The sequence below is a fragment of the Gymnoscopelus microlampas genome (assembly GCF_963454915.1).
Source record: "Gymnoscopelus microlampas genome assembly, chromosome: 14".
Classification (NCBI taxonomy): Eukaryota; Metazoa; Chordata; class Actinopteri; order Myctophiformes; family Myctophidae; genus Gymnoscopelus; species Gymnoscopelus microlampas.
In genome coordinates, this window is record NC_139951.1 from 15,158,899 (window position 1) to 15,180,895 (window position 21,997).

The 21,997-nt window shown below is 41.8% G+C and overlaps 1 pseudogene across 1 annotated transcript; it reads right to left on the reverse strand.

The window, feature by feature from the left end:
* Positions 1–786: 786 nt before the first annotated feature.
* On the reverse strand, positions 787–8,624 carry LOC311060066 (MAD2L1-binding protein-like; annotated as a pseudogene). Its single transcript has 6 exons — positions 8,532–8,624; positions 8,239–8,261; positions 6,420–6,493; positions 5,727–5,977; positions 4,727–5,125; positions 787–790 (listed from the first exon to the last, which is right to left on the reverse strand). The product of its transcript is annotated as an MAD2L1-binding protein-like (transcript).
* Positions 8,625–21,997: the final 13,373 nt, after the last annotated feature.

Below are 21,997 nucleotides of genomic sequence, written 5' to 3' on the forward strand. Positions count from 1 at the left end.
CTGTGTTGCAGAACTAGCTTTCTACTGTACATAAGGGACTCCGGTGACTTCCTCCAAAAACTCTTTGGTCCTACAAAATAACTACTTCCTTTTCAAAGACGACTCCTATGTACAGAGGGTGGGCTGTGCGATGGGTAGCAACATGGCCCCACAGTTAGCTAATGTATACCTGTATATGGGGAAATTTGAGAACACATTTGTATTGTGCCCAGAACATTTTTTTAAGCATGTCAAATTCTATGAACAATTTACAGATGATATTTTTCCATATGTATCTTCTCAGGCACTCGGCAAGACCTCCACATGTTCCATGAATACCTCAACAGCTGCAATGAACACCTCCACTTCACCGTGACTGCAGAGATTAAGGATATCAGCTTCTTGGACATCAAGGTAGTCAAGGACAACAACGTTCTAACCACCGATCTGTTCTGTAAACCCACTGATCGTAACGCTCTCCTCCAGTGCTTCCTCACTTACTCCTCACTGGGTAAGGAAATCAACAACAACTGCTTAAACACTGGCACAGCATCAGTTCTTGACAACTCTCCAAGCCTTTTCCCCCCAACCCCTTACAAGTAGTATACAAACGAGCACCCAACATCAGGTCCATACTGGTCAGGTCAGAACACAACCCTCCAGGACCCTGAACCTTTTTAGACAATATCCCTACTGGTCATTTAAAATGTGGATCATGTGCTCATTCTGCTCAATGCAGTTTTATTACTAAATGTCAATTATTCAACCATCCACACACTGGGAAAAATATTAAAATAAAACAAACCATCACCTGTACAACAACGTGACAATGTGATTTACGTAGATGCTCAAGTGATGTGTGTTTGGACACACACACACACACACACACACACACACACACACACACACACACACACACACACACACACACACACAAAATAGTTTCAGTGCTTTCTTATGACTTGTGATGAATAGCAATCACAACAACATTGAAATACTTCTATTTGAGAATGATTCTATTAGACTCCATTCGCATCATTATAATCATAAATGTGTTGTGCCTGGGACCCCCAAAAGCAAAGATTTGTGTTAAAAATGTTCAAGATTCTTGAAAAATAGCAGATCTACAAGCTCATAGCAGCACTCGGTGCCGCGATTATATGAGCTTGTATATCTGTTATAGTTGAATAGCCAACGTATAAGAGGTTAAAGTGGTTAAAATGATTGTGATTCTATGTTAGCTACTCTTACTGGGGACCCTCTAGCTGGAAGCCCCCCCCACCCCCCCCCCCCAGTGCCGCGCTACGAGCTTGTAGATCTGCTATTTTTGAAAAATCGTGAAAAAATATTTTTTATATCTTTTTCAAAAAACTGTTAGGATTTAGATTTTTTTAAAGAATCGCCTCAGGTCTTAATGGGTTAAAAAAAAAAAACGTCACAACGTTCTTAACAGATTAGGGGAATGTGACGGAGGGCCGGTTGTCATTGTAAACCGCTCACATTAATCACCATGTCACATCATGTCAAAACAGATCTATCAACGTTAGCTTGTTGTTAGCTTGTAGATCTGTTCTATTTTGACAAGCGACACCGTCGTACTGCGGGGTATACTGTATAAAGAGGGTTTGTGCGTCAGCGTTCAGCGGCCGTGGAGGAGAGGAGTTATACACATGCACACACACACACACACACACACACACACACACACACACACACACACACACACGTTTTTGTCAGTGGTGTAAAGCATTGGTTCTCAAAGTGGGGTCCGGGGACCCCCAGGGGTCCTTGGGGGGGTTCCAGGGGGTCCCCAGAAAAAGTAGCTATAGCATCACAATCATTTTAACCACTTTTATACGTTGGCTATTCAAAAATAGCAGATATACAAGCTCATAGTGTGGCAACAAGCACTGTGAGCTTGTAGATCTGCTATTTTTCTAAAATCTTGAACATTAGTGAACATTTTTAACACAAATCTTTGCTTCTGGTGCTCCCTGGCACAACACATTTTCAGATAGGGGACTACAGGCAAATATTGTAGTTACTGGTTACTTTGTAGATTTTGATTATTACAAAACATACATTAACCACTTCAGCCCTATATGTTTCGGCCGTTTGAAAATAGCCGATCTACAAGCTAACAATGCGTCGCGATGCATTGTGAGCTTGTAGGTCTGCTATTTTCAAAATATTTTTAGATATTATTAATTATAATTATTTGAAAACTTGTGAAATGGGACATTCTACATAATGAGTACTTTCTACTTTTGGCACTTTGAGTACATTTCGATACCAATACTTATACCCCCCCCCCCATCAGGTACCATGTCAGAAGACAGTGGGATCGCGGCGTTGGACGACTTCATGTCAGACTCAGAAGATAGTGGGATGCCAGTACCTCAGAACACCCCCCCCCCCCCCAGGTGACATCAGGTTTAGGGTGCATCACGTGTGAGAGTTTTGGATGCAATTTCACTGTACAGCTTTTTAGCACAAAGCCAAGCCAGCCCTTAGTTTTCCCTCTGTCTCGTTGTTTTACTCCTGGCTTTAAATCGTGGCATTGTAACAGTTGGTCTTTTAAAAAAAAAAGAGTGGAACCATTGGTGTGTAAGCCTGTGTTTGATTTTATGTGGACTATGTCCGCCTTGTTTGTTTTTGTATGTTATTTTATGTTGCTATGGACCATGTGTCCTTAATAAATTCTGTGATGATTACATGGAATACACAAGTGGTTCTCAAACCTTTTCATTTGAGGGTCTCCCCTTAACTCTGACAGTATAGAAATGGACCCGTTAGGGTCCATTTGGTTCCATTTGTGTACTGTCAGAGTTACAGACTTCAATTTAGAGCCTCTACATGGAACCCAGAGAGTCACTTTGAGAACCACTGGAATACAGTGTTTCTATTAACCACCAGTGGTGGAAAAAGTACTTTTTTATTTAAGAATATCAATACTGCAATGAAGAAATACTCTGTTACAAGTAAAAGTCAGGGTATCAAAATTTACTTGAGTAAAAGTACAAAAGTATTGGCATCAAAATATACCAAAAGTAAAACTACTCATTATGCAGAATGTCCCATTTCACAACTTATCATATGTGTAAACATTTATTAAAAAGCTACAAGCTCACAATGCGTGTTGTGAGCTTGTAGATCTTTGGTGAACGTTCCCCCCCAGAATAGGGATGCTGGGGTTCAACTGGTTAAACTGCTGCCACAAGAAACCATTTAACACTCACAGTAAAACATCATTCAAAACACACGTCTGCAATTCATAATTTATTCAAATACTGCTTTAATGGGTCGCACTGCATGATGCACATTTTGTAGACATCTGAGACAGAGCATGAACAAACGACAAATGGCCACCCATTCAAAATGAAAATTGCATGTTTTCTTTTCAAAACCAGTATACTGTATACATCATAAAAGCTGCAATGCGTTATGTCCTACCTGGGATTCAAACAAATTTCTACCTGCTGCGGTGTGCATTCTGACACCGCAGTTATGATTGCGCCAGGGGAGCGCTCTGTGGATTCGTCTATAGGGCTACTGTAGATGTTACTACATTATGAGATTTCATTTCTTAATTGCAGAAAAAAAAGTTTTCAAATGCAGAAGTATATTTGTGGGGCAATTTATGTATGTTTTGAAATGTGAATGGTAGCTACATGAACTTTAATTGGAGAAATGGTTTGGGAGAGTTTGAAAAATAATGCTATCCAAAAGAAAGAAATTCAGCCTTGTGGAAAATCTACTCTGATGGACTTCAAGTGCTGGACTTGAAGTTTACAAAGCATGATATAATGCATATGTGGATAGAACTGCATGCATGTATTTTAAACATGACAACATTGTTTGAAGATAAAATGTTCTTTTTGCCAATGCCACCTTACTGGACCCCTTAAGGCGTTGGTTCTCAAAGTGGGGTCCGGGGACCCCCAGGGGTACTTGAGGGGGTTCTAGGGGGTCCCCAGCTTAATGATGGACAGGAACAAAATGGGCCCTTATGGGTCTGTAACTCTGAGAGTGTACAAATGGAACCAAATGGACCCTAACGGGTCCATTTGGTTCCATTTGTACACTCTTTAATCCATGTATTAGGAGCAGTGGGTAGTTGGGCACCGTTCACACAGAACCTGGGGAGCAGTGAATGCTCAGGGCCTTGCTCATGGACATTTGGACCCATAGACCAGGGCCATTTACCCATTCAGCTTTGTTCAACATTATATTTACTTAATTGTACCATTTAATTTGATCATTCCATATAGGGCACATTGGTCACCATGTCAATTCTATTCCACCTGAGTTAATACTTGCACTACTTCTAACATAACAGCTAACAGCATAGTGATTGTACATTAGATCATCTTACATTATATAAATTATGTTGCGATATTAATGTGAAACAATTCACTACGATTCCACATTTTGTTATATATTTAATGATATAAAACTAAAATAAACTATATACATGCTGCTGATATACAATATATAGGCTATATTAAATAATTATAACAAATGTACTGATTCAGATAGCTACATTTGAAAGAATTAAGAATTGATAATGAAAATCTGATTACAAATTGACTGATTTACATGACTGTACATTTGGGATTTCTTTTTTGAGAAATGAAAATAGTAATTGGGAATGTACATCCAAAGATCAAACACTGTATTCCCCTTGGCATGAGCTGAAGCCCTTGATGGCTGTAGGAGCCTGGAACCAAACATAGTCTTTCCAGACTCTTGCTGACAGATGTCAGTGTCCGTTGAAAGGGCAATAACTTGCCTTTATACCTGCGTTGGCACTTTTAAAGTCTAGTTTAGGCCGGAACCAGCCAACACCACATTCCCTGTGAGCCAGAACCAAGACAGTTGTGGACATCAGGCGCACAGGTGTGGTATCAGACAAAAGATCGGCCACAAGAAGTGTGCGAAAGAGTTGCCTTAAGCATGATGACACCTGCAGGCTCCGATCTCCACGAGACAATACCAGTGCCTCCATGTTGAGCTCATGCAGCTCTTTGGGCAGGACAAGAGAGCCACCTAACAACAGCAGAAGTATATGAGACACCAGGCTGAGGGAAAACAGCTCTTCCAGCTGCTCCAGCAACATGTCCAGCTCCTGCAGGCTTCGCTCACTCTTCCTCCAGCCCTAGTCTGCTGACTGCACTGCTCTCCAGCTGCCACTTCCTTGTTCCAATCTAGAGGGTAGATGAAAACACATTTCGGGTCAGCTAAAAACAAAGTAGGACTTTGATGTAGGGGTGCAACAGTTAATCAAACTACTGTGATTAATTTAATTGATTAGGAAAATAATCAATATTACTCAAATTATCAATTGTATGGGAAACAACATATTTTGGGATATTTCTCAACAATAGCAGATCTGCAAGCTCACAACACGTCATGATTGTAGATTGTAGATCACTATTGTGTCTCAAAGTATAAAATAGGGTGTACGTGTTAATCAGTCAGACTAATCATTTTTTGATTATAAAAAAACAATTAAAACTTTTTAGAACGATTTGTTGACATATTACAAATATACAAAGAAAGAAATAATAATAATAATAAACGCTTCAAGATGATATGAATCAAAAAAAGTAACCTTTAAGAAAATAATCGATAGTTGCACCCCCTTCTTTGTTGACACTGGAGTGAATGTGGAAATTATCTTGATTCACACTGTATTGTGCAATGACTACGGTAGTTACCAACAAACTAACTGTAACTGAACTCACCTGCTTTGAGGCTTGACATCTTTGAGAATGCTTCAGCTGGTCATAGGTCATGGGTAGGTGCTGTCTCTGGTAGAGGACACATTTGAGGATCTCAAGGACAAATTGACAGCAGCCATCCTGTCTCACAGTGCCAGGGAAGACCACTTCTACACCATCCTCCTGTGCTCTTGTCACCACTTCAGCATCACCATTTTGCTTAGTGGGAGTCACAACCGGGACCTTCAGGCGGAGGCCATCAGCTTGTTGGACGCCTTCTGTCGAAAAGATTGTCAGTAAACAAGTCTATTCACAACAAGCAGCTTGCCCAGTATAGCCTATTCAATATTACTCAAAAATAGCCAATCCAAAAGCTCAAAACGCGTCACAATACGTGTTGTGAGCTTGTAGATCTCTATTTTCTTAAGTTTGACATTTTTTTTGTTTTTGTCACATTCCTAAGCCAATAATGTGATGACCTAAAGAGTCTCCATCAAGTCTCCACTGGTCATCAAATTATTGGCTTAGGAATGAGACAAAAAATTAAAAATCTCCATGAAGTCAAGGCTTCATGGGGTGTGTAATTGACAGAAAATAAGTCAACTACGCCTGAACTATGCCTTTAAGAAGAAACACAATATAAAAGGACATTTGAAAACAATTTTATAAAGATAAGAGAATATAATAAGTTCAAATAAAACAAGAGAATATACTCACAGCGCAGAGTGTCCGACCGTGTCCAGTTGGTCTGCTCCTCTGAACCCTGCTTGTGCAGCACTGCTTCAGGTGGACTGCAGGGGAAAACGCCACAGAAATTACTACAAAAACATCTACAACATTAAGACACATTATAACAGGACATTTGAATACAATAATAAATAGTTATGAGTTAAAAGAGTAGTTCACCCAAAAAATGACTTTTCTATGACTTTTCTATGACTTTTCTATCAATTACACACCCCATGGAGCATTAAATTCATGGAGCTTTGTTCGTTTTTGTCGCATTCCTAAGCCAATACTTTTATGAGCGGCGGTCTCTCCGGTAGGAGACTCAAAAGAGACTCTTTGAGTCTCCTACCAGATACATTAGCATCTTTCCGCCAGTCATCAAATTATTGGGTCAGGAATGCGGCAAAAACAAAAAAATCTCCATGAATTCAATGCTTCATGGGGTGTGTAATTGAATTAAGAGAATATAACACACACTCTGACTGCTACACCAACTTGCAGCCAACAGCACAATAAGTACATGTAACTGTGACAGCAGTGGTTCTCAAACTTTTCAATTTCAAGGACCCCCAGTTTGTTATGTATTAGGCCACGGACCCCCATGACTCTTAAGACTGTAGAAATGGAACCAAATGGACCCGTAGGCGTCCATACATACATGTATATGGTTCCATTTGTCACTCTCATAGTTACAGACCTGTGGGTATATTTGGTCTTAACTATAAATAATTTAGCTGGGGACCCCCTGGAACCCCCTCAAAGGTCCCACTGGCCAACAGGATCAACAGTGCACAGACACACGATAAACTGCAAAAGCATATCAACTAATGCTGCCTTATTTAAGTGATGGGGGAATAACAAATAGCATGTAACAGAGGTTTTGTACAAGTGTGACAACTAGTGGCTGAATGTTGTCTAGTACTCTTTAGTTACTTGTAATGTAGCAGATCTAGTAATTGAGGTGTATTCTACAGTTACACTGCTAAATTCCTTAAACGTGAACCCAGGCACAAAATGTTTTCAGATGGGGACAAATACAATTCATTTGGGGATCCTTGACATGAAAATGTTTGAGAATGACTGCCCATTCAATCCGAGAACGCATCTGTGTCATTTTAGATTTATTTGGGCTATTAAAAAAAAGCAGATCCACAAGCTTATAGCGCGGCACTGAGTGCCGCGCTATGAGCTTGTAGATCTGCTATTTTGAAGGGAAAAAAATCTTTGAAAATATATATTCTTTTAAAGTGATTTTTTTTTTACTCAAATCTTTGCTTCAGGGGATTCTACAAATGTCTTCTAAATCCTAAAGTTTTTTTTAAACTTCTGTTCTCAAACTTTATCTCACTTTATCACTTTATCATCAAGGACCCCCAAAATGATGTATTTGGCCGCAGACCACCCATCTCAAAATATGTTGTTCCAGGGACCCCCAGAAGCAAAGATTTGAGTTACGCTTAAAAAAAAAAAAATGTTTTCAAAGATATATGTATCCAAAGCACAGTTTCACGATTTTTCAAACATAGCAGATCTGCAAGCTCATAGCGCGGCACTCGGTACCGCGCTATGAGCTTGTATATCTGCTATTTTTGAATAGCCAAAATATAAAATAATGGTTATAGTGGTTAAAAGCTAAAATGACAGATGCTTTCCCGGTCTTAATGGGTTAAACAACTTTAGACAGCAAGCCCAAATAAAAAACTACACTTTAGAAACAAGCCCAAAAAACAGTAACCACCAATATTTACAAGTGACTTTACAGAAAAATTATCCCAAAGTCGCTTACATGGCAACACTGCTCACAAACCTGTTTCCTTCACAGGAGAGCTTCTGAACACATCATCAACAATACTAAGGAAACATTGGCATAATGAGTCACATAACAGTGTATATAATAGTTGTTACCAGAGCCATTTCAGAGCCAGTTCAGGGCTTTGTCACTATTCACCAATAGAAGGCTATGTAGAAGACCTGGCCTGATGAAGTGAACGGAGGTGGCGTAACACTCTAATGGCTCTGGTTCTTACATACCAGGCTCCATCTCTGATGGTTTCTTTTGGCTCCAGAAGATTCCATTTCATGCCCAAAGGGGCTTCCTACCTTGCACAGGTGTTGTTGTTGTTGCTGCCTGGCTGGTGAATCCTTGGACGTCTGCTGGAGTGCTTTGGTTTCTTGTGGTGATTTCTGTAACATATTTTAACTAGGGGTTGTCCTTAGTCTGATCCCTACCCTTCGAGCTTAGCTCTCTGGGTCACTGGGATAACACAAGCTCCTCTACCACGTCAAGGTGACAACCCATGAGAGGAGATCCCAATTTAGTCATAGCCAATTCCCTATAGTCCCCAAGTGTCCTTCAGTCGCTGTTGCTGGCACCACCACCTCCACAGCTGGGGAGGTATAAACTACTGTGTGCATCCTCCCATACACACAGTAGCTTCTATAGTGCAGCAAAAAGGACGGTCACTTGATCCATTGCCAGATTAAGTTCCCACCCGTAAACACGGCCAATTGTGTTTGATGGAGCGCCAGGCCAAGCTGGAGGCACCGCTTCTGCTGCTGGGTGTTGAACCCAGCTTTCTGCTGCGGTGGTGGGAGAGTTTTTTTGTTTTACCTCTACCACACCCAGACGCCCCATAGACAGACAGACAGACAGACAGACAGACAGACAGACAGACGCAGCTAAACGTTCAGGCGCAAGACGCTACCTAGAGCCTGGCCCGCAAGTCGCCAAGGCCAGTGATCACAACGGTGAAGGGCGACTCAAGCTAGCCCGCCAGACGCGAGGCCAACTGACTGGTGAAGATGAAACCTACCGCTGAGTAGCACAGAGGACAGACAAAAGAAGTGGCTGCAGCTACGTTCAGTCAGTAGAAACCAGTAAACATACATACGATAGATAGACAGACAAATATTCTATTTTTGGTTTTTTTGTAGTTTTTTTGTAGTTTTTGTAGTTTTTTGTGCATTTTTTTGTTATTTAAAGTTAAAAGCCTATAAAGTCGGCCAACAGAAAAAAAGTGAGAAGTTTCTCTGGGAGGGCTAATGCATGCAGAGGAACATGTAAACCTTCCCAGATTCACTTCCTGCTGAACAGGTGCCCAACAAACCTGTAGGAAGACAGAGATCAGATCACCCTCCCCTACTTACCTTAACTCTACCACATAGATGCCCCATAATGAATTAGATAAGATAGACAGACATTTGTTTTGTTGTATTTTTCCTTAACAACCATTTCTCTTGTGTTATCCTTTTAGGCTTAATGACTGACTGTACCTCGGTTACATTTCTGACTAATAAATTATTCAATCAATCAATCAAAAACTGAAAAAAAGTTATCAACCACCACCCCTTAATCCATTAAGACGGGGAACGCATCAGTGTCATTTTAAGATTTCTTTGGGCTATTCAAAAATAGCAGATCTACAAGCTCATAGGAGCTTGTAGATCTGCTATTTTTGAAAAATAAAGTTGCGAAGATCAAATCTTTGAATATATATACATTTTTAACTCAAATATTTGCTTCTGGGGGTCCACGGACAAATACATATCTTGGGGGTCCTTGACATGAAAACAGTTTGAGAACCACTGATATTATAGCAAAGGATTTAGAAGACATGTAGAATCCCTCAGAAGCAAAGATTTGAGTTAAAATGTTCACTTTAAAAAAGATATGTATTTTCACTATTTAAAAAAAAATGTAACAATATTACTTACCTATTACTAACCCTATGATTCCAGATTTATCCAGGGGTGGTACAACAGGTCCTGTAATGTCGCCCTGGATGCAGGATCTTTGACGAGACAGTGGTTCAAAAAGTCCTGGCCACCTGAAAAGATAGAATTAAAAGTTAGTGAAACGGTGTGTGTGTGTGTGTGTGTGTGTGTGTGTGTGTGTGTGTGTGTGTGTGTGTGTGTGTGTGTGTGTGTGTGTGTGTGTGTGTGTGTGTGTGTGTGTGTGTGTGTGTGTGTGTGTGTGTGTGTGTGTGTGTGTGTGTGTGTGAGAGAGAATGACAAAGAGACTGTGTGAAAGCAAGCATGTTTGCAAACATCCATACGCAGTCTAAATGTGTTAGAGTGCGGGTCCATTTGTACAATCATTCATAGTTTATTTTACTTTATTGAATACTTTATGAGTCAGAAATGTAAACAGTAAGTGGTACAGTAAGACATTAAAGCTTAAGTTAGGATAAGTAAAAATAAATAAAAGGAAGTATTTTGCTGGGTACTTGAGTGTGTATGGCTTACATTGGGACAGCTGCTCAGGGTTCATCTGTGGCTCTTGGCGGGTGTCGTCATCGAACAAGTTGAAAGGAAAGCCTCCAAACAACATGGTGTACATCACCAATCCAAGTTGCCACACGGTGTAGGGGACTGCCCTGTAGCGCCCAACTCCAAAGAACTCTGGAGGGAAGTAATCCAAGGTTCCTAGAATCCACACAGAGAGAAAGAAAGGGTAAGAGCAAGTGAGAACTACCAAACACGCCATAACATAAGGCATAAGCAGGCATGTTGAACTGTGAGGAATAGGGTGGTTCCTCCACACACACTACGTCCTCCCGGTGAAGCTTCTCACTGGCACATGAAAAGAAGCGGCAGGCGGTTCCATGTGTATAGGAGGAGGTGTTATATCATCCCTGGGACCAACCAGTCCAACAACCAACCAGTAGGGCTCAGCAGTGACAAGATTACACACATGTAAGTGTTGCCATAACTGGCAGATAATGGGGAACGTTGGCACACAAAAGAAAAAGACAAAACAATATTGTACCAGCCATGTCGGTATATTCCTCATCTGTCTGGACGCAGCTACAGCCGAAGTCTATGACCCTGACTACTGGACCCTGAGAGCCTGTCTGCACTAGTATGTTCTCCAGCTTGATGTCCCTGTGAACAACACCTTTCTGATGGAACTCTATCAGTGCGTCCACTAGCTGCTCTATTATGGTCTGAGAGAGAGAGACAGGGGATATGACAGAGAAAGACATGTTATGTGACTGTTGGACTGCTGTCATGACCTAGATTGATCTATGTAATGGACATAGTAACACACACACACACACACACACACACACACACACACACACACACACACACACACACACACACACACATACACACACACACACACACAGAAAAACAGTGTTTTTTTAAATCTAATTGTTTCCATCCTTCCATCCTCTTACCTTAGCCTCATGCTCCGGCAGGCTGCCTCCTCTTTCCACGACGTAGTCAAACAGGTCCATGGAGGGGACGGGTCTCTCCATGACCAGGACCACCTGCTGACCCAGGTCAACCCAGTCCAGAAGGCTGACGGCTGCAGACTCACCAACCGAGGTCCCTGCTACCAGTCTCTGCAGCAACACCTCTGTGGGAATCCTGAGCAGGTTCCCGTTCACAGTCTGAAGTCACATTAACAAAGACTCTATTACATAATTATCTACAAGTATATTTTACTGTATGGTGCATTGACTGACAATGGCCATGACAGTGACATGCCAGTTTCAGGTAAATGTATTGTCCCACATAATATGGGGAGAGACACTATATTATAGAGTGAAGAACTGGTGAACATTTCAAACAACTAAAAACAACTCACCACTTCTGTGTAGGTCACCTTCTCCTTAGGAATGTATTTGATCGCCACCTTGAGGAGAGAGACACAAATATATCATTCATGGCTTCATCGATGACAGGTAAATAAATAAGTGTGTGTGTGTGTGTGTGTGTGTGTGTGTGTGTGTGTGTGTGTGTGTGTGTGTGTGTGTGTGTGTGTGTGATCCTTACAGGCAGGTTGTCAGCTCTACGGTAGCCTCCAAAGACAGTCCCATAGCCTCCTTTCCCCAAAGGCTCTTGTTGGACGTATACGTCGTCTAAAAGAGCTAAACAGAAAAAAAAAAAAAAAAAATCAATCAATTTAATCAATCAATCTATCTATCTAGCTATCTAAATCATTAGGGCTACCTGCCTCTATCAATTATTTTCTTGGCGATTATTCTATCGATTACTCAAATCGTGTTTTTTTGTGCACAACGGTGTCCTGCGAAAATAGTGAAAATAACAGATCTACAAGCTCATAACACATCACAATGCGACGTGTTACGAGCTTGTAGATAGAAACGTTTTATTATATCCGAATAATTTTGATCTTCTTTTGAAACGTTTAACCTTAAGTACATGCCCAAAATAGGGATCGATAATTAATAGATTATTTTATCAAAGTATCCATTATCGATTTTTTTACACAAGCGATTACTTGGATGAAGTGTTACGCCCTTACATTCTACTGCATAGCTTACCTTTCTTATACATGTAGGTAAAGTTCTTCTTGGCCATCTCTACCAAGGCCAAATGGACACCAGTGGAGTCAGAGCTGTGGCTGTGGGAAGATGACCCCCACGATGTCCATGACGATGAGGAACAGGATGCTGATGAAGATGGTGATGAGGACAACGACCTGTAGCCTTGGGAGAAGGACTGTGACGATGTCCAGGACAATGATGAAGATGAGGATGAAGACAGAGAGGAGGAAGTGTAAGAGGAAGAGGACGATGTCCTCTTCCGCTTACCCTTCCTCCTCTCTGTCTCCTCCACAACATCAACAGTGTTACTCCCTACAGGATAAGAAATATGAAACCATGATGAGCTTCTACTGCATTTTAAAACTAACAACAATATAACATGTGTTGAATATCTATCTATCTATCTATCGAGATGTACCGATACAAGTAGTTTTTCCTTCCCAATACCGATTCCAATGCGTATCGGTCAATACTGAGTACCGATCCGATACCAGTATGTAATAAATAAATAAAATCTAGGACAATGGTTCTCAAACTGAGATCCGGGGACTCTTACAGGTCTGTAACTCTGAGAGTGTACAAATGGAACCAAATGGACCTGTAGGGTCCTTGGAATTAAATATGTTTGAGAACCACGGATCTAGGAATACATAAAAATTCTAATTGTTAAATTGCAGCTATAAGTTAGTAAAATAATAACGGAAAGAGTACAGTAAGAGTATAAAACAGTAGTGCAACATCAACTGAAACATTCAAAATATTACAATATCATCATTACGTAATATGGGAATGGCAGAGACTGGCATACTCGCTGATACCGATACCAGCATTTTATGCAGTATCGGCAGCTTTTCTGATACTGGTATCGGAACATCTAATCTACTGCATAGCATAGCTTACCTTTCTTGTCACAGTAAGGGGATGAAGATGAGGATGAGGATGATGACACTGACCACTTCCAACTCTCTGTCGTCTCCTCCAGGAGAACATCAACGCTGTGACTCCCTACAGAGTGAGAAACCATAATAAAACCATGAGTTTCCAGCTTACAAGAATGCTGCATACATCTCTATCTGTCTGTCTGTCTGTCTGGCAGTCTACTTCAGTGGTTCTCAACCTGTTGGTCGGGACCCCCAGGGGGTCCTCACATGATTTTGGGGGTCCCCCCAGAGGACAGCGAAGTGACAATTTAAGGACTTTTAATACCTACCTTTTTAATACCTAAACAATTGTCAAATAATATAAGACGCAAATATTGTGAAAATAGCCAACCGTTGCAAGGCGTTGTGAGCTTGTAGATCTGCTATTTTCGCAATATTTATCTGTGGAACCGAGTCAAACTACATGTAATGCCTCAACTCCAACAATTCCAAGTGCTTGTCAGGGTTCGAATATGTTGTTGTTGGGGGGGGGTCCCCAGTTCAAATATGAAAAGGTTGAGAACCAAAATCGGTGTGGTGGAGAGCTGCCTTTAGCTGAAATGTTTGTTAAATTCCAAATTGGATTAAAATATTTTGTAGATCTAGTGAGGAGCTAAACATCAAACAGCAGAAATGTATTAGAGTAATTCATTATATTGGTCAAATAATAGAGTAACTTACTTGCACGTCCAGAGGAAGACGACTTGTTGATCATCTTGACGAGATTCAGCTCCATCCTGCTCTGTGGAGGGAGAGAGAGAGAGAGAGAGAGAGACACAGACAGACAGACAGACAGACAGACAGACAGACAGACAGACAGACAGACAAACAGACAAACAGACAGAGAGCTGAGAGGGAGAGAGCTGAGACACCTGTGAAAGGGAGAAAGACAGAGAGATATATGTCAGTTTATTATGTCAGTGGTAGAAAGTAACTAAACTGATACCAACTGTAGCCTAATTAAGTACAATTTTGAGGTAGGCTACAGTACTATAGTAATATGGAAGTAAAAATGTAAATACTCTATGGACTATTTACATTTTTCAATACATCTCATTAGATGCATACATTCTAGACAAGACAATACATAAATATAACCACAATAAAAACACACAGCAAAGTACTTCAATTCTATAAAAGGTAAGCCAATTCTAAATTGAAAAAGGTCTTTAAAAGAAAGCAATATCTTCTCCATACTTGTGTAATGCCCATAATGTTTACATCTCATTACAATACATTAGTTACAGTGTAGATTTAATTTGATTATTACAAAACATTAACCAATTCAGCCCCATTTGTTACTATTCAAAAACAGCCAATCTACAAGCTCACAATGCATCAATGCCACACATTGTGAGCTTGTATATCTGCTATTTTTGAAATATAGATACTTATTAACCAATTAAGCCCCATTTGTCACTGCATCTATTTGAAAATACCAATCTACAAGCTTGCACTGCATGCAAGTGATAAATTGTGAGCTTGAAGATCTGCTATTTTTGAAATATTGGGACATATTTAAAAAAAAATTGGGCCAAATCCATTCATAATAATGAGTACTGTTACTTTGGTAGGCTACTTCAAGGACTTTTACATGCAGCAGACTATTTTCTACATTGTGGTATTACTACTTTTACTTAAGTACCCTAAATAAAATCATCTGAGTGGGCCTACTTCTTCCACTAGATTAAATATTGTGTAAAATGAGCCTAACGGCTCCGCTCCCATGCAGGCCTGGCCTGGCTGCTTTGTACCACACAGTACGACGGTATTGTTTGCCAAAAAATAACAGATCTACAAGCTGACTGTTCAATTTTGTAGCAAATCGCACTTTCTGCGTTTGATGCAGCTAAGCTACAATCGCTAGACCCATTGAAAGGGTACAAGAAGAGTGGAGAGAGTTGTAAGCACATTACTCATACCTGGTGTCTTTGATGGTTTTTTATTTACTATACAAACAAGTTACCAGTTAGCAAAGGTTAGCACTTTAGGCACCGGTAGTTAGTGGTTAGGTAATAAAACCTGAGAGAGAGAATAAGCACATAACACACAGAGTATTAAGGATATGACTTCACATCAGACGTACACATCACAATTACAAAATTACAATGTTACTCACTATTGGTCTCTCACTCTCTTGTAGGATCTCGGTAAGTTACTTAAAACCCATATTTCAGGTAACCCACGGCACTGTTCCTTCTGAATCTAAAATCCTGTGCTCAGGCAGCCCATTATATCAACTTCACACGTAAGGTCCGCCTTTAGGGCAGATCTTTAAGCAACAGGAAGTTCTGGTTACCCACAAGGCTTTGCGCTTGGTCCTGTCTCTTGTTACACATCACACAAGGGCCGGCTAGCTCTGGCCCTGCTCAGTCAACCAAAGGCTCTTATCTCACAACCTTCCCCCGCTTGGTATGCGAGGGGCCCTTTGAAGCAGCTACCTCACCAGGGGGTCTAATCTGGCCTGCTAGACTCAACTTAAAGGGACATGTATTCTCCCACAGGACAGATGACAAAGTACATTACTATATCATTAATAATAATCCACAATTATCTTTCATAATCATAGATTATTCCACACCTGCCACCTGTGTGTCTGATCTAGGATCCAAGACACACACAAAACATTCCTCGTGAACTTTTTGGCTCTTTAGATAACGGCTCGGTAAAACAATTATTTAGTATGGCTCTCTGTAAACTGCTTTGATCCCATACTCATACAGGTTACATTTTCAACACACATTGTCTCTCAGTGGCTCCAAACCCATATTTTGAAACAATTAACAGTTCAACTTAATGTTCTCAATTTGTTTGAAATACTTTTTGGACATTGTGGCTAATATTTGATCTCAAATTGACTTTACTTCATAGTAAATCATGACCAATTTAATTTAGCAACAATTCTTTTCCACTAGTTTATCCCTGAGATTTTACCTAAATCCCAGGACAAATTAACTTTAATTGTAGTTATTATCTACATTTAAGCATGAACCCTCCAGGGCCCATTTGTTTGACACCCACGTGTCTTGTCTTTTCTTCTCTCCTACCACTAAGTCAATGTCCTATTTTAAGGCATTTTGCCATGGTAACTGACATTGCAATTTGGGCAAAAGGGTTAAAAGATTATTAAAATAGTTGATCTACAATTTCACCTTAAGAAATCTTAACTTAAACTTCAAGCACACATACAAAATGCTTCTTATACAATCAACAAATAATAATTCAACGGTTTGGTTACTCAGATCATGAGTCAAACATCAGTAAAGAATACATTTTGTTGGGCGGAAGAATTTTCCAACCATTGTTTGCATTTTGGACGTTTTGGAAGTTACAAGTAGCTTAATACATTTCATTATGCGTTAAGTTATTTCTTCTGTGGTAATATATTGTAAATCCTAGAAATGATACATTCATTTACAAGATATATTTCGAAATTCCTATGTAAACAGTCGCTCAAATAAGACATTTCGATTTTTTAGACACCTCGCATGGCATCTTTTCGCTTCTCGTCCGCACTGCCCCCTTACTCTGAGGGTGGCAGCGCAAGTGTCAGTCCGTTCGCCAGTGTCACGTTGCTGGCACCACCAGCCGCCAGTGGGACTGCTTTTTTAGCAGCTCCCTCCTGGGGCCTCTTCTCAGCTGTTGCCAAGAAAGAGCTGGTTGCTCCCTCCGCAGAGGGTGAGGAAGGCTTATCTTTTATCTTTACCTTCTTTTTTCTAATTATTCCAGCCCCACCAGGACGAAGCATTCTCTCTGCCTGGATCCTGGCGGTAAGAACTGAAGCGACCTGACGTAGCACTCTGCCTCTCTTTTCTTTCCGCAATTTCCTCATGACCCACCGGACTGGAGCGAAGAGGTCAGGAGGCTTGCATATTTCACACTCGCATTTTTTCAAGAGGTCAGGAGATTTGCAGTTCGCACATTCGCATAATTTTACCTCGACTGGCCTGCAAACCAAGGTTTGCCTCCTGCCACCGTTGTGAACTGGAGGCTCGGAGGAAACACCGCTTTCAGCTGGTAGCCTGCCACCGCATAATTTTACCTTGACTGGTCTGCAAACCAAGGTTTGCCTCCTGCCACCGTTGTGAACTGGAGGCTCAGAGGACACGCCGCTTTCAGCAGGTAGCCTGCCACCTTGGTTACCCCGAGGCTCCGTAGGACCACCCGGCTGGCTGGCCATGGCTCTCCGCCCTGGCGTAGTGGTGTGCTTCCCCTCCATCTTGAGTGGGCTGGTGTCGACGTCCGTCGTAGCGGCGCCCTCTGGACGGTCCTCCATGACAGCTGTTGTGGCTGACACCTCCGACGGTGCCTCTCCTGGTGCAGCTTCTCCAGTAGCGACATCCAGTGGCTGGCACCCCTCTGCATTGAATGGTTCGGTGGCGACGTCCTCTGACGCCCTCGCCTGCGCGGCTCCATCGACCATCTCCCTTGCAGCTTCTCTCGCGACCTCCAGTGGCAGTTCCACCGCGCCCACAGCTTGGTCTGCGGGAGCAGCAACGCTGTCTGATGGCACCTCCTTCTCAGCCGTCAACGGTTCCTCTCCTCCAGCTGTCACGACGACGTCCTCTGACGCCCTCGCCGGCGCCTCTCCAGCGGCCTCTGGTGGATGGTATCCCTCTGCGTTGAGTGGGTCCTCCTCCGTGGCTCTCACGATTGACGCCTCTGTGAAGTCATCGACCTCCGATGGCACTCCCTCCTCGGCCGCCGACTCCTCTGCGACGTTGACTCCCGGCACGGTTCCCCCCGGAACCTTCTCAGCGTCGTCTCCTGGTGCAGTAGTGGAAGCATCTAGAACGACTCCCTCTGCAGCGTAGAATGGGACCCCCGGGCAGGACCCTGCGTTCCCCCCTGGAGTGGTGCCATCAATGGCTGCTTGTCCAGCGGCTTGGCCAGTGGGAATTACATTCCAACCCCCCACTGCAGCGGCCGGCTCATCTGTAGGACTGGTGACTCCAACCCCCTCTCCAGTTACGACCGGGACTGCTGCTGGGTTAGACATTTGCTCTACACTCACAGCAGGGGATTCACGCAATCTGGCTTTTGACCACTTGGTCAACTGGGCTACCTTTCTTTCCCTCAGCTGCTGGTATTTATTGCACATCTCTGTTTCCTTAAGCTCAGAGATATGGCCTTTCCACCCCAGCACTGCTTCCTCAAGATAACCGAGTCTCCTAGATAACACACGCCCCTTCTTATTTTGCGCTGTGCTGGACACGGCCAGTGAGCTGATTTTCTCAGCCTCATCTAAAGCTTGCACTAATTCCTGGACCAGATCGTGCATTTGCTTTTCCACATGGTGGGACCAAAAGTAGGTCTCAAATTTCTGGTCTGTTTCTACAAACCTCTGTACACAAGCTTCTATCATCTTGTAAACCTCATGGGTGTCGCTGCCACTTTCTACTAGCGCGGTGATATAATCACCTGTAATCTCATAGAGTCTGGTAAAAACCGTCCTCAGATTCTCTCTCTTCGTGGCTAGCTCTGGCTTTGATAATTGGAGCCAAAGGTACGACATCTGGTCCTCAGCCAACTCTGCTTCCCACCCAAAGTCTGACTCTGCTGCCTTCACCCCTTCCATCAAATCAGCTAATCCTGCCATATTCCCCTTTTTTACCTCGCCTTCTTGGCTATAGGACTTTAGGTTTAGGCTTTTCAGTTAGTCTTAATACAATAGGCCGTGAAAGCAATCGTCAGTTATTTTTAGCAAGTAGTAGTGTTGTTCAGCCTTTAGCTAATAACAACAATAATTAATTAACACTGTGTTTAACCTGTAATAGCACTCACCCTGTAGCATTCTATGCAAGAAGCCTGTTAATGGTCTATTCACATTTAGTTATTTTGTTAATTAATACTGGCAGGATTTATTTAGCTCTACCAAAGTAAATAATAGCATTTAACCCACAATGATGACTTAATCCACTGCTATCGTAACTAATCATCTAGTTGCTCACAGTTTTAGTCTATCATAAAGTCTGGTTGAACATGGTATTACACTAGTGGTAGAAAACCTCCCCCACCCCTTATCAGTAAACAATGGCCTTTAACTCCCAATCATAAGATCACCTCATAAACACTGTCTTTTAGTCTAATTTTTAGCTATATTGCAGTGGCTGGTCTCTCATAAAGCCAAGTTAAACCATGAATACTATTTTAAAGTTTGTCTAATCAGCTTAAAGCAAGCATCTATGATTCGATTATTAACCAAACCTGACTACTTCTCCTCTCAAGGCGTGTTAGAATTTGGCGGTTAGCTTAGCACTTTATGCTAGACAATAGAGCTACTAGCTTAGCTTGCTGCTAAACCTCCTAGCCCCTATCTTAGCGCAGACAATAGAATAGTTAGCACGCAGCTAGCACTTTATGCTAGACAATAGATCTGTTAGCACTGTGAGCTAGCGACACTAAGAGTAGCTCTCAGGACTGTTAGCTTTCTAAACCCCCTTATTGGTACGCTAATCAAACTTTTAACGGTAGCCTAGCTACAGAACCTGTGGTTAGCTTCTAGCTTCTCCCTCAGCTCCTTATTCTTAGCACGCAGCGTTTCACAATCTACAGTCTCTTTGTCCTCCACGGTCTTCGCAGAACTGTGGGGCTTTGTTCATAGCAACCTGATAGCGAGTCTCTTCCCGGTGGTTCCTCGGGCCCGTACGGTGTTACTGCCTCGGTCCTAGCGTCGTGTAGGCCGCCGGCTCCGTGTATCTCCCTTCGCCTCCGTGGACAGATGACTTCCTTCAGTTTGTGTAGTTGAGGCCCTTTGTCCCCTTTGTTCACACAACTAGCACTGGTTCATTAAGCCAGCGTTAGTTCTGTGAGCCTATTTAAACCTGTCCCATACCAGGCCTTATAATTATTTTATTATACAACTCACGTCTCATCTTAAAGAGACCGTGCGTCTTCATTCCTATTGCTATAGGAGTTTGTTATTCTTTATATAACATGCATAACATCCGCTTCCAAGGCCTCTCTCTTTCCTAGAATTACAGAAGCTACCACGGGACCTTTTCTCAAGGTTCATCCGCTTCTATGGCCAAATACTTTCTTAGAGTTTACCAAGGCTACCACGGGTTTATAATTGTTTAATTACTCTGTAACATTTAATCACTGTTTAATGACTATGTAACCAATACACACAACTAGTTGTCCCTCTCAGACACACTAGTGGTTGATTACTATGTAACACTTAAACTTTGTTAATGACTTTGTAATTATACTTATACCTAGTTGTCCCTCTCAGACAAACTAGTACTGTGTTAAAGGCCTTATTAAAGGCCGCTTAAACTGAGTAGAAAAGTCCCCTCCGGAGACTACTAAAGTTTAATAACTTGTAATTAAACTTAAAACTGATAGATGTCTCTTCTATAAGAGACTCTAAAGTTTAATAACTTCATAAGTCAATGCTTAAAACTCAAACATGCCTCCTCCGGAGGCATCAGTAGTTTTATTACTTTAGTAATAAACAACTCTGAAGGCCTTATTAAAGGCCAGCACAGTTTAATACTGTAATCTAATCTGCTTAAAACTCTAGGTTGTCCCCTCCGGGGACACCATTAGTTTTATTACTGTTCAATTTTGTAGCAAATCGCACTTTCTGCGTTTGATGCAGCTAAGCTACAATCGCTAGACCCATTGAAAGGGTACAAGAAGAGTGGAGAGAGTTGTAAGCACATTACTCATACCTGGTGTCTTTGATGGTTTTTTATTTACTATACAAACAAGTTACCAGTTAGCAAAGGTTAGCACTTTAGGCACCGGTAGTTAGTGGTTAGGTAATAAAACCTGAGAGAGAGAATAAGCACATAACACACAGAGTATTAAGGATATGACTTCACATCAGACGTACACATCACAATTACAAAATTACAATGTTACTCACTATTGGTCTCTCACTCTCTTGTAGGATCTCGGTAAGTTACTTAAAACCCATATTTCAGGTAACCCACGGCACTGTTCCTTCTGAATCTAAAATCCTGTGCTCAGGCAGCCCATTATATCAACTTCACACGTAAGGTCCGCCTTTAGGGCAGATCTTTAAGCAACAGGAAGTTCTGGTTACCCACAAGGCTTTGCGCTTGGTCCTGTCTCTTGTTACACATCACACAAGGGCCGGCTAGCTCTGGCCCTGCTCAGTCAACCAAAGGCTCTTATCTCACAACCTTCCCCCGCTTGGTATGCGAGGGGCCCTTTGAAGCAGCTACCTCACCAGGGGGTCTAATCTGGCCTGCTAGACTCAACTTAAAGGGACATGTATTCTCCCACAGGACAGATGACAAAGTACATTACTATATCATTAATAATAATCCACAATTATCTTTCATAATCATAGATTATTCCACACTGACAACGCCCC